Raw genomic sequence first — 14,057 nt, 5'->3', positions numbered from 1 at the left:
GCACCCGGGAAAGATCAGAAAGCCAAGGTGGCGTCTGCCGACCCTTTTGCTTGTGCAGCTAGTAAGAGCGCTCAGACTCCAAAGTACCTGCCCCGGGAGCGCAGGACCTTTCATGCTCTCTACATGCCTCTGTCCAAGGCACTTCAGATCCTTGCCGAGAGGGGACACCTTAAACCCTTGGAGCCTCGGCCTCTCCCGAAGAATCTCCCCGCTACGCATGATGCTGCTCTGTACTGCACGTACCACCAGCAGACAGGCCATGCTACCGACAATTGATTCCGCCTCCGTCATGAGGTCCAAGATTTGATTGACAACGAGGTTATCCTCCCGCCCACCGCAGCCAAGTCCGTTACCACCCAGTTATTGGATTTTGAGGATACAGATACTGCAAGTATGTAATCAGAAAGTGAACCACCTGCGGGTGGCATCTAGATGTATTTTGAATATGGCGTCTGGCATGCATTTTTGAGTGGCTATGAACGCTAGCTTTGTAAATCCTGGCTTGGGTATCGAGTCAGTCTTTTGTTTTGAGTTTGTCTCTTTATCTTGAGTCAGTCTTTTTTTGCTTAAGGGTCTGTCTTGTTGTAACGAGCCAGTCCTCTTTGTATAGAATACCAGGTGATTCTGGGGTTGTTGTCCCGAACACCGTTTTGTCTTGTAATTACCTGTTTTGTTTTTGAGTCTGTTTCTGCCGAGGGGCCAGTTACACCAACAAATCTGAATGAAACAGCTGTTGCTATCTCACTTTCAGGCTTACTTTCAGTATAAGTGCCAGAGGATTTGAATGGGCTGACAGTACACCTCGCCTGCTCTCCTGCACGCCAAGCTCATTGCATTAACCTAAGTTTTTCAAAAAACCCTCTTGAACACTGCGGTGATAAAAACAAAGGGGAAGAAATTCCTCGGGTTTTGCGAAATTTTGATCATCTTAAGAGACAGAGAGACGTGCTAAGCCTTTTAATGAATGAAATCATGCTTGTTGGCATGAGTACTAAGAAGGATCCTGGCTTAATCCAGATTGGTCCCACACTATCTTCGGTACGAGCGATTTGCCGCTTTCTTAAAAACTTTCAAAAACAAATGTTTTACACGGCCCTGTCAAGACCTGTGTGGAACCGCTCTTGAGATTGTTCAGCCTAGGATCGCTCTCAGCCTCAAGATTCAACCCGTCCGTTTCGAATCTTGAACCCGTTCAGAAAGTTCAAATGGTCAAACGTCATGCAAGGTCTGTGTGGCCAGATTGGAAGCAGCCCTCGATCAAGAGGCACCAAAGTTGAATCAAAAATATCAGATCTCACCAGAAAGAAGCTCGTGGAGCAACCATGATGGATTCTTCCGCAAATCAGTGCAACATCCGTTCTCCTAGACACAGAGAGGCTTCAACAAAAAAGAAACCATTTGGCATGGACTTGTTACACTTTTACCCTTTGAGAGGCTCGCTGGGCCGAAAACCCCGAAGGGCGGCCCAGGCAAAATTAGAGCAAGAGAAAAATACAAAAAAGCAAAAAATACAAAAAGAAAAGAGAAAAAGAAAGAAAAAAAGGAAATGCAAAAAAAAAAAGAGAAAAGAAAAAGAGTAAAGAAAAAGAAATGAATAAAAAAAAGAAGAAAAAGAAAAGCTCGCAAGGTCGAAAACCCGCATCGGGCGCCTTGGCAAAAGTTAGAGCCTGAAAAGTGAAGGTTAAAATACCCGAGTGTACCTTAACCGGAACTACGTATGGCTTGATTCCCATGTTTGGGATACGTAGGCAACTTCATTTTGAAGTCCAGCCCCCAACGCTTTCATAGCGTCTCAGTCCATGCAATGGTTTCAACTTCATCCCAAAGTCTAGTCGCCAACGCCTTCAAGGTGACTGTGTCCATATATTTGTTGTGACCGTCTTCGTCATCTCTGTGTCCAAGAGCTCAACCACCGCCAATGAAGACTGTTTGCGGACTGTTGTGGCACCATCCAAACAAGGGGCAACTTTCCGTTGCCACGAGTCGCCGTGAGCCGCCATTCAAACCAGGGGCAACTTTCCGTTGCCATCCGCCCCCTCTAAACCATGGGCAATTTTCCATTGCCTCCGATCTGAGGTTGCGCATCTCAAAGAGTAAGTTCCATGCTCGTCGAGCATTGACTGTTTGCAAAATAGTTTTTGAAAATTTCTACTGAGGTTGACTATTTTCTGGAAAACTATTCCATTTTCCAAAACTGGACCATTTTCTTGGACCCAAAAAGGAAAATTTTCAGTGCTCATAGCCTGACTTGCATGATTTTCAAATCAAAAATCGAACAAGTACGTTAATCCGACTCTCATTTTGATCAAAACTGTTTTAGTAGAAAGCACAAACAAAGAATGGTTAAAATGATGAACTAGGGGCACAGTTGAGCCAGGCGTTCTGTCTCCCCCCCCCCCCCGTCGTCAACATACTTGCCAGAAGAGCACTCCACCCGCCAGAAGAAATAGCCGTGGGCTAACGGTGTTGGGCATGAACCCGCAACTTCCTATTCACTCATTAACCACCTTGGGGAGGGATGAAAAATGAGAGAATGAAGAATAGAGAGGTGTGAGTTGAGAGAAAAGTAAGGAAAAGGGTTTTGAGAGAAAATTCGAGCTTGAGAGTCGAGTGATGTGAGAATCACAAATCAGAAAGGGTGGGAAATAATACCCAGAGAAACTGGCTCCTCGTGATCTGGGGTCCCCCGCCATCGTTAACGCGTCTGTATGTCGTGTCGTTTGTTTTGTTTACCTCAACCTTTGTTTTAGGTCTCTTCCGAGCGTGTCTCGTTGTGCTTGGGTCGTGCGCCCTTTTTGTTTGAGTCCTCCCCGCTGTGTTCAGTTGTAGGCTCGATACCCCGGTTTGAAAAACCCTTATTCAATTTCAAAAATCGTTTATACTCAGAATGCTGCGCCATTCTCTATACTTAAGTGTGCTTCAACTCCAACCGGTTCTATCTTTGAGTTCCGTTTTGTCAGATTGGGCCGTTCGCTCAGGATTTGTTATGTGCAGAATGAACCGAATGCTGGGTTATGGGCCGTATGCAGATTAATCCCCAGTAGAGCAAGGGCTGTGCGTCCAGAATCAGGCAGTGGGTTGCTTGGGTTTATTTTGCTGTTAGATGTTTAGTTATCTGATTACCACAGTGCAAGTGTTCAACATTCAGACAACAAATCATATTTCATTTACATTGAGGTGTAACATGATGGGATGCGACGCAATGCATGAGATATGTAAATGTAACACTTTTTAAGCAAAAAATTTGTTCATTTCATAATCTTTTTCAAGTACAAAGTTTTGGAAACAAAATCTGCCTGCGGCAGTACAAGGTAATCTAACTACCAACAAAAAGGAAAAGTACAAAAAAGAAGAAAAACGACAAAAATCTATATCCATGTCCAGCGACTCCAAGGGCTATCAGTCTGTCCTGGTCCTCTTCCTGGACGAAGGTCTAGGAGCATCATCAGCATCGTCGTCAGAGCCCGAGCTAGTGTCGCCTCCGGTCTCCTCCTCTGATGACTCCGACTCTGCCTCTGCCTCCGACTCGTCATCCTCATCATCGTCATCATCAGGGATTGGAGCTCGCGAGCTACTCCCAACATGGGTGCGCCCCGCCTTGGAGCGGGGGAATACTCGGCCCTCTCATCTCTCCCTCGGGCAGGGATGGAAGGTCTAGCTGGAGCACCTCCTACCCCGGGAATCTGGAAGGGAGGCTGAAAAAATACACAAAAGGCAAATGCATCAGTATACCGTGGACAGTTTATCAGTGCAGGATGCAGTGTATGAGTACAGTGTGTGAATGCCGTGAGTAGTTTATCAGTGCAGGATGCAGTGTGTGAGTACAGTGTGTGAATGGCGTGAGCAGTTTATCAGTGCAGAATACAGTGTATGAGTACAGTGTGTGAATGTCGTGAGCAGTTTATCAGTGTAGAGTACAGTGCAGAATGCAATGTGTGTATTGTATCAGATGCTGTGAGATCAGTGCGTTGGGTGTGTCGTGCATCAGATTAGGTGAATCAGCTTGCGATTGATTTGAGGCCGTGATCAGGAAAACATACCAGAATGCTGTAGAGGGCCAGGAGGTCAAAGGTCCGCTGAAGCATCCCCATCATGGAGGCACTCATCTCCAATGACTGCCGGGTATACTCAGAAGAAGCCTGCAAAAATATCAGATGCATCAATATTCTGTGGAATATCAAATAAACTGAAATCAAATGATTGTACAGAAATGCAGTAATACATACCGGAGGTAAGTCGGGGACACCGACAAACTCGTGATCAGCCGACGGAGGGGCAAAGGGGATCTGATAGGTCGCTCTGCCCTGCCCTCAGAAAGTCAGTGAAGTAGGCAGAACAGGCCAACCGGTCCCCCGTCTCTCCTGAACTCCGCCACTGCCACGGACTTGGGCCCTCCTCAAAGCTCCAGCTCCAGCTCTTGCTCCTGCCCTCGCCACTGGCACCGCAGGCCTAGCTCCCTCAACTCGACGGCCGCCGCTCAGAGGCCGCATAAGGTACGTCTGCACGTACTCTCGGTAGTCGCCGATACCTCTGAAGCGGGTCGCCTCCCAACCGATGGTGTAATCGTCCATCTGCTCGGTGGTGAGCCTCTCGATCTCCCTCATGTCCTCAGGAGGGTGAACCGGGACTATCTGCTCAGGTAATCCTAGGGTCTGGCACAAGAAACGCTCACCCAGGTACCAAGCCCGACAGACCGGGCCCTCCAACAAGATCCGGAAACGCGAGGTCTCATCGGCACCGGCAAACCGATCCCGCGTCACGGCTGGCAAAGGAGCCCAAGGCTGCCAGGTGATCTAAAAATGCAACACAGTTTGTTATCTACTGTTATTGAAATATGCAGTGAAAAGGGCGAAGCTTAAATAAACTGCGAGTAAAACATACCTTCGCGGGCGTGATGGTATCAAAGAAGCGGCGGAAGAAGCTGAAAGTCTCTCGCGGCCTCCGGGTGCATCTCCCGTCAAAGCGGCGCGAAAAGGGGACGATCAGAGGGGTCTCCGTGACCGGTACGGGTGCGAGCCTAGGAAAGTAGGCGTAAACCCACAACTGCAGAGAAAACATCAAGATGACTATCAGATAAGGCAGAATACAAAATAAAGCAGAAATGGCGGAGCCATGTGTTGTGCAGTGTATTGTGCAGAGTGTACAGTGTGAGCAGTGTACAGTCAATGTAAAGCAGAGTGTATGTGTGTGCCGTGTGTACAGTATACAGCAGGTATAAAGCAGACTACAGTGTGTGCAGTGTACAGAGTACAGAAAATATATAAAGGCAGAAATGAAAAGCGGAGAAGAAATGTACCTCCCAAGCCCGCCAGTAGCCTCCGAGCAACTGTCCGCTGCCGCGGGAAGCCGAGCTCATGTACCCATAGAGAGTGGCCAGAGCAGCGCCACCCCAGTCGTAATGCAAGATCCGCCTAACGTCCACCAGTGCGCTGAGCAGGCAGAGTGGCACGGTGTTCGCCCGGTCGGCGAAAATAGTCGTCCCGAATAAGAACATGAGGAAGACGCGAGCGTACCTCTCCACGGCCTCCGGAGTCATCGGGGCTGCGTCAACGAGGGTGGGCTGGACCCGGAACTGCACCTCGAACCAGGAGTATCGTACGTAACCTGGACGAGCAAGGGGTGGCACCTCACCGAGCAAGTAGATCTGCGCGGCAGTCCACTCATCCATGTCAATATCAAAGGGGATCGGATCACCCCCTACCCCGATGCCTGTGAGCATCGAGAAATCGTAAGGAGTCATCGTCATGTCCCCTGCCGCGGAGAAGTGGAATGAATCGGTGGTGTCCCACCACCTCTCCACCAAAGCGGCGAGTAGAGGTCGGCACATAGTGAGCCTGGAAAGTCCTCTGCAGAAGGCGCCGAAACCCCCCTGGTCCACCATGCGACGGACCGCATCGGGAAGCTTGGCGTACCACTCTCGAGCACCGGTGTTCCCATACCCACGAATGGTATGGGAATCTCCCTGTAAACAGAAAACAACAATTGCGAGGCAATTTTCAAAATGCAGTTCTAAGGAGCATATAGATGTAGCATGCGTGCAAGTTTAACAGATTCAAGCAAATACCGGGTGCCGGTGTGCTTACAGTGAACTACAACGTGTGATGCGTCAGCGTGTTTGGGTGGTTCAGTACAGTATAGCATGCGTGCAAGTTTAACAGATTCAAGCAAATACCGGGTGTCGGTGTGCTTACAGTGAACTACAACATGTGATGCGTCAGCGTGTTCGGATGGTTCAGTACAATATAGCATGTGTGCATACGTTCAGACTCAAGCAGATATCGGGTGCCAGTGTGTGCAGTGAAATACAGTGTGCGCCGTGTGTTTGGGTGATTCAAGGCTAGTGCAGTGTGTGTGCACATGTGAGTCTCAAACAGATAATCAGTTGCAAGTGTATTTGCAATCAACTACAGTATACAGGGTATCTGGGCTAAAGCAATTAAAGAATACAACTAGCAGTTGACAGTTTTGTATCCTACTTTGCAGAAAGTAAAGCAGAGAACAGAGAATTACCTCGGAAGTGTCGAAGGACAAGTGGGAGGTAGGCACAGTAGTAGCTCGGGTCGCGCGTACCTCTCGAAACTCCTGAACTGGCGCAGTCCGTCAGGGGGCAGAACATGGATCGCCGGCTGGTAGGTCGCTGGGTCGAACGGGCGCTCGCTCAAGGGTAGGAGCTCGACCCCGGGATCCATCTCGTGATCCGGGGGAGTCCCACCGCGTGGAATGTCATCCGCCATATCAAGAATGATGAGAAAATAGTCGGAGGAAGGAAAACCAGGCTAGAATACGGAAAGTCAACCGAAAAGTCAACTCCCAGGAGGGCCGAAAATGACCGAAAAGGCCGGGATGTGAAAGGGCACGGAAATCAAGAGGAAAGTGAGGGGAACAAACCCCAAAAAGGTGGGAACGGCAAACGAGGCACCGAAACAAAGATTTGTTCGGTTGAAAATGTCCGAAACGCGAAGGAAATCGCGAATCCGACGACGAAACGGGCGTAGAACGCGAAGAAACGGAGGAAAAAGGAAAGGAAAACGCTCTAGAGAGAGAGAGTATGGGTTTTCGGCGGTGAAGGAAGTGAGGAATAGGGTTTAGGAACCCTATTTTAAAACACCCGTGGTGAATTGTCAAAACTACCCCGACCCAAAAACTGTTTGTCGGTCGGCAACATTTTGTGCCGGCCGGCAGAATATTGTGCCGATGGGATTATTTTTCAGCCGATGGACAGCCGGTGGATTCCCCTCCCGGCCGGTGGTGTTCCCACAGCCTTGTTTAGGCCATATGAGTAGTTTTTGATCTTCATAGCTCAAGAAAGTGCAAGAAAGTGCATCCCCGACGCTCAACCGGCCTCCGTTGTGACCTCGGATCGTGTCTTCCATGCGTGGTACTCGAATTCATGCAAGGTGTATCCTTTTTGTATCCTTTTAGCTTTTACGAAATTCCAAAGTTGCCCTACGTGCATCGCGCCTCAATCGCACTGTTTTGTGCAGTTTACATTCGCGCTGTTTAGCGCATCGCACTGTTTTGTGCATTGTATTTCAATCGCGCTGTTTAGCGCATCGCACTGTTTTGTGCATTGCATTTCACTCGCGCTGTTTTGCGCATCGCACTGTTTTGTGCATTGTATTTCAATCGCGCTGTTTAGCGCATCGCACTGTTTTGTGCATTTCAAAATCAATCGCGCTGTTTAGCGCATCGCACTGTTTTGTGCATTGCATTTCAAAATCACTCGCGCTGTTTAGCGCATCGCACTGTTTTGTGCAGTTTACATTTGCGCTGTTTAGCGCATCGCACTGTTTTGTGCATTTCAAAATCACTCGCGCTGTTTAGCGCATCGCACTGTTTTGTGCATTGCATTTCACTCGCGCTGTTTAGCGCATCGCACTGTTTTGTGCATTGTATTTCAATTGCGCTATTTAGCGCATCGCACTGTTTTGTGCATTTCAAAATCACTCGCGCTATTTAGCGCATCGCACTGTTTTGTGCATTGCATTTCACTCGCGCTGTTTAGCGCATCGCACTGTTTTGTGCATTGTATTTCAATCGCGCTGTTTAGCGCATCGCACTGTTTTGTGCATTTCAAAATCAATCGCGCTGTTTAGCGCATCACACTGTTTTGTGCATTGCATTTCAAAATCATTCGCGCTATTTAGCGCACCGCACTGTTTTGTGCAGTTTACATTCGCGTTGTTTAGCGCATCGCACTGTTTTGTGCATTGTATTTCAATCGCGCTGTTTAGCGCATCGCACTGTTTTATGCATTTCAAAATCACTCGCGCTGTTTAGCGCATCGCACTGTTTTGTGCATTGCATTTCACTCGCACTGTTTAGCGCATCGCACTGTTTTGTGCATTGTATTTCAATCGCGCTGTTTAGCGCATCGCACTGTTTTGTGCATTTCAAAATCAATCGCGCTGTTTAGCGCATCGCACTATTTTGTGCATTGCATTTCAAAATCATTCGCGCTGTTTAGCGCATCGCACTGTTTTGTGCAGTTTACATTCGCGCTGTTTAGCGCATCGCACTGTTTTGTGCATTGTATTTCAATCGCGCTGTTTAGCGCATCGCACTGTTTTGTGCATTTCAAAATCACTCGCGCTGTTTAGCGCATCGCACTGTTTTGTGCATTGCATTTCACTCGCGCTGTCTAGCGCATCGCACTGTTTTGTGCATTGCATTTCACTCGCACTGTCTAGCGCATCGCACTGTTTTGTGCATTGCAAACCAATCGCACTGTTTTGTGCATTTCAAAATCACTCGCGCTATTTTACGCACCGCATCGCACTGTTTTGTGCACCTTACTTGCATCTTGTATGCATCCTCTCGCGCTATCTTGCGCACCTCACTTGTACTTGTTAGTACATTGCATTGTTTTGAATACAAACCGGCTTCGCGTAGCATATAAGTCCAATTTTCAAAATTTTGCATTCCGTGTGGCATGCGTGTCACACTTGCATCATTTTGCATCTAATGAGGCACGCGTGTCTCATTTGTTTCATTTTGCATTCCGTGTGGCATGCGTGTCACACTTGCATCATTTTGCATCTTATGAGGCACGCGTGTCTCATTCGTTTCATTTTGCATTCCGTGTGGCATGCGTGTTACACTTGCATCATTTTGCATCTTATGAGGCATGCGTGTCTCATTTGTTTCATTTTACATTCCGTGTGGCATGCGTGTCACACTTGTATCATTTTGCATCGTATGAGGCACGCGTGTCTCATTTGTATCATCTTGCATCATGCCTCATTTGCATTGGCACATGTGTCCCATCTTCTTCATCGACATGCGTGTCTCATTTTCATTGGCATGCGTGTCACGTTTTCATTGGCATGTGTGTCGACATTAGCATTAGCATGAGTACCTCATTCTTGCATTGTCATGCATGTTGCTCAATGGTCTGGCAAGACCTTAAACACGCACGGTCTGGGAGACCTTAAATCCTTGGGAGGTGCGAAACCTCCGGTGCATTGATGTGCACAGTTTTTCGTGGCGTATAAGTCCAATTGTATCAGTTTACATTCCATGTGGCATGCGTGCCTCATTCTTGCATTGTCATGCATATTGCGTTGGTCTGGCGAGACCTTAAACACGCACGGTCTAGGAGACCTTAAACCCTTGGAAGGTGCGAAACCTTCAGCACATTGACGTGTGCAGTTTGCATACATTTTGCATCCCGGTCTAGGAGACCCTAAATCCTCGGAAGGTGCAATTCCTTTGGTGTTGTCGTGCCCGAATGACTTTCGGTGGTCTGGTAAACCCACCTGCCTATGTTTGCGGTGAGTTCCTAGAAGACCAACTGGGACGGTGGAAACTAGAGTTCGAACGGCTTATGCCTAGAACGCAAAGGTTCGGGAGTTCCGAGACTAAAGTCTGGTTTAAATACCCAGGGGTGTATCCTCGGCTTGAAATCTGTATGGAAGCCCCATAGATTGAGGCAGCATGTCGGCGCCTCAGTTCTGGATACTGAACCAACCTAGTATATCGCCCTGTTGGTAAGATAGGGAAAGTCGCAATCATAGTCGTTGCATCATAGTGCATTGTCATCCATTTCTATTGTAGCTTGCATGCATCCATTGCATTTTCCCCAGTAGATCTCATCATATTGCATTGTCATGCATATTGTAAATATCCATTTCCATTGCATATTTGTAGATATTACATTATAGTTTGCATGCATTCATTGCATCACCTCCACCTATGGCTCGCGCCTTTCCATGATTGAGCTTGGTTTGGTATGTGCCCGTACTTCTCGTGTCAAAGCATAGTTCAGTGGACCGTTCTATGTTAGCCGCGGCTTGTTTGTGTACATGCCTTTCCTAGGCAAGATTTGGTTTGGCCTGCGTGCCATATCCATTGCATTGTAGTTTGCATGCATTCATTGCATCACCTTCCACCTATGGCTTGCGCCTTTCCATGTTGAGCTTGGTCTGGTATGTGCCCTTACTTTTCACGTTAAAGCACAGTTCTGCATGTGTACGCGCCTATTCCACGCTGGTATGTTGGTTTGAGGGTTGCGGCACCTTTTCTGTGTTAGACATGGCTCGTATGCGTACATGCCTTACCTAGGCAAGATTTGGTTTGGCTCGCGTGCCATATCCATTGTAAATATCCATATCCATTTCATCTCCCCAGCATATCCATATATATATATTACATTGTAGTGTAATTTTTGCATCCGGCATTAGGATCATTGTCCTTTCTCCAGCGGGTTGTTTCCCCACTTATGTCAATCCCCCCCAATACTTGTTCTTGTGTCTGTCTACAATGCTCATAGTTCAGTTGACCGTTCTATGGTAGACAGACTTGTTACCTCCATCAATCTATTTGACATAGGTGTGGTTTCGAACCACTCGTGATTGGATCGTGATTCAATTGCTTTGCATATAGTTTGCATTGTTTCAATTACATTGCATCTTCATTTGCATTGTTCATACATTGTTTTGTATATATTGCATATCATTTTGCATTCATTCTTGCATTGTCATGTATGTTGCTAACAATATTGTATCTGTTAAGTTTGTTTTCTTTTCAGGCACGATATTGTATGTACGGTTCATTTGAGGCTGGTGCAACCAGACGAGCCGCACAGGTATTGTATCCTCCGAGTGAGACGTATTGAGAATTGCATAATTCTCTTACATCCCTTCTGCATTGTAGTGTAGTTCGGTGTTTGCTAGCTTAAAATTGTCGCATGTGTGCTTCGTTACAGCTTTCTATTGCATGATCATAAGTTATGTCCGGCTCTGTGCATTGTCTTGCATTTTGCCCCTGCCTTCGGGCGCATATCTTGTTTGTCTTGCATGTTTGTCTGAGTCTTCGGCCTTGTCAAAAATGGGCCGTCTCTGGGCTTTGACAATCACTCCCGTCATTGTTATGACTTTCGAGTTCTGTCAAAAATGGGCAACTGTAGACACCCCATTTTTGACCGTCCTCAAGACTTGGACGTCACCATTGGAACACTTGGTGATTATCCATGTTTGTGTTCGTTTGGAGTTCCCGGAGGTCTCGGCTACGCGTCTTGCCTCAGGATCTCCGAACTCGACTGTTTAGTGTCTGGTTTTGCACCAAACACTTGTGTTTTGCCTTGGAGGGGCAGGGAATGCCTTGTGAGGCATCCCCACATACCACCGGCAGTGGCTAGAGGCTACCGGCTGGTTTTTGCTTCCATCGACAATCTTTTTTGCCGGTCGGCACCTTTTGTTGCCGGTCGGCACTCATTTTTGCCAAAATGGCATTTTTGGCTGGCCGACTACTGTGCATCTGCTTTTGCAGATATTTTATCACAGTTGTCTTGCTTTTGGCCCCCCTCCATACACGTGTATGGAGGGATCTCTCTCTTGGAAGCTTGTCTTGTAAGCTTTACAAGACAATAAGCTCTATAAGAGAGAGCCTTGTCTCTTGGCTTTAGGGTTAGAGACTTGAGAGCCTTAAGATATTTTTAGATAGCCATTTTTAGGGTTTTGAGTTCTAGGGTTAGAAACCATACACTTTCTATCTCTATATCTTCCCCTTGTGTGTGTTAAATTGTGTTTGTGTCTTACTATTGCACACAAACACATAGTGTTTCACCTTCACTTAGCTACTAAGGTTCTAAGAGGTTGATTTTGAAGTTTTGAAGCTATTTTCAACCTAGAAGGAGCTGTTGGAGCACCATTTGTGAAGGGGTCTTCAAGGGTAAGAAACTAGCCCCTTTATTCCCCAATCTTGCATTGTATTTTTACCTGTCTTAAAATCGCTTTTGAGCTTGGTTTATAATACAAAAAAGTTTTGTTTTTTAGTCCTTTTGATTGTTTATTAAGAGTGTTTTTTGGTTTGGAGGTATTTGACCTCTCTTAGGCCTTGAAAGGCCCCATTTTGAGCCATTTTGAGCAAGTTTCGAGACTTTGGTGTTTGGGCCTCTTCACCACTGAACTCTTGAGGGATTTCAGTGGTGGTGATGGTGCCTTGAAGTCTCCAAAAGGGGAGGGTCACCCCCTCTCCTTGTTGTCCTTGAAATGGACCCCTTTTGGCCACTTGAGAGAGCATCATGTTAGAGTGTGTATTGATCATATCTTGGTTGTTTTCCATGCTTATTATGCCATGATATAACCTTGTTGTGTGTTGGTTTTGGTACACCATGCATGCTTAGCATGCCTACCATGTAATGCCATGTTATTGCCTTAATATGCCTTAGGTTGTTAGCCTTTGTTAGAGCATGTTTTAGGTCTAGTTTTGTGAAGTTTGTGTGCTTATTTTGCCATGCTAGAGGTCTGTCCATAGTTGTTTGGGTCGGATTTGGCATGCTTAGTATAGCTCCTTTGCATTTTGGCTTGTTGGCCTCAAGTGTGTGAGTATATAGCATGCATTACTTGCTTCATTCCAATGATTTGGCATCATTTATAGCGTAATTTCAGACCTTATAGCATGCTTGTATGCTTGCCTTGCATACCTCTTTAATGCTTTGAAAGCTTGTGTAGCATGTTCCATGTTTTGGCCATTGTGCATGCCTTTAAATTTGAGCCACTTAGATGCCATCTAAGAGTCCTTTTTGCATGGTCTAGGACTGTCTTGAACCTATTTTAAGTCCTCTTAGCCTTGTGAGGCTTGGTTGGCTTAGCCATGGTTCAAGCCCCTTTGACTTGCTTCAAGCACTTGGGCCATTTGTTGCATGCTTAACTTGACTTGTTGCTTGGTTTGGCACCATGTTTTAACATGGTTTTCAGAGCTTATGTTGCATGCTAATTGTCCATGATATCCATTTTCAAGTGTGCTTGAGAGTTGCACAATTTGTGCCCAAGTGTTGACCCTTAACATGTGCATGTGTGTATGTGTTTGGTCCCTTATTTTGGTCACTTTGGCCATTGTTTTAGGCCTATTTAGAGTTGCCTAAATCATGTGTAAGTACACCTTTCCATTAATTTGTATTACCTCATGTTTGCTTGTATGCTTACATAAGTGTCTTGCCATGCCATGTTGCACCCTTAGCTTGCATGCCTAGGTTGCATTGCATCTTGCATGCATGCCTTATTCCTTGACTTGGTGATAGGAATTAGGCCTTGGTTTGTTTATTTGGTTTGCATTTCATTTGACATGAAAGTTGCACACTTGATTCTTTGGGCCATCATGCATGGAAATGCGTGATTGGTGGTCCGAGAATCGAGACACATGCCCCTTTGAGTTACAAACATGATAGGGAGCATGATCAGTGCATACACTGCCTGAATTGTATTGCCATGCAAGTTCTGTCCTCTGCTGCTGTGAGTTGCAGGTTCTGCAGGCATTCTTTGCCGACCGGCAGTGTACATTGCCGACCGGCAATTATTCTTCTACCGATAGCTTCATTTTGTGCCGGTGACCACATACCATTGCCGGTGGCAATTCTACTCAGCCGGTGGTGAACCCCAGTATCCAGAGAGGCATCCTTGAGACTTTGGCAGTCTTCAGAAGGGCAGAGCAGGGAAAACAGAGGCAGACTATGCATGGCGGTGCACTTCCGAGCGAGACCCGAGCACGCGCTGCATTTGGCTTTCCTCCTGAGGCGGTTTACTATTTTTCTTAGCTTAATTAGTTTGTTAGATAAT

Source organism: Camellia sinensis, chromosome 13, assembly GCF_055761805.1.
Source record: "Camellia sinensis isolate YWXY chromosome 13, ASM5576180v1, whole genome shotgun sequence".
In the NCBI taxonomy this organism is placed as follows: domain Eukaryota; kingdom Viridiplantae; phylum Streptophyta; class Magnoliopsida; order Ericales; family Theaceae; genus Camellia; species Camellia sinensis.
Note: the sequence above shows the minus strand (reverse complement) of the source record.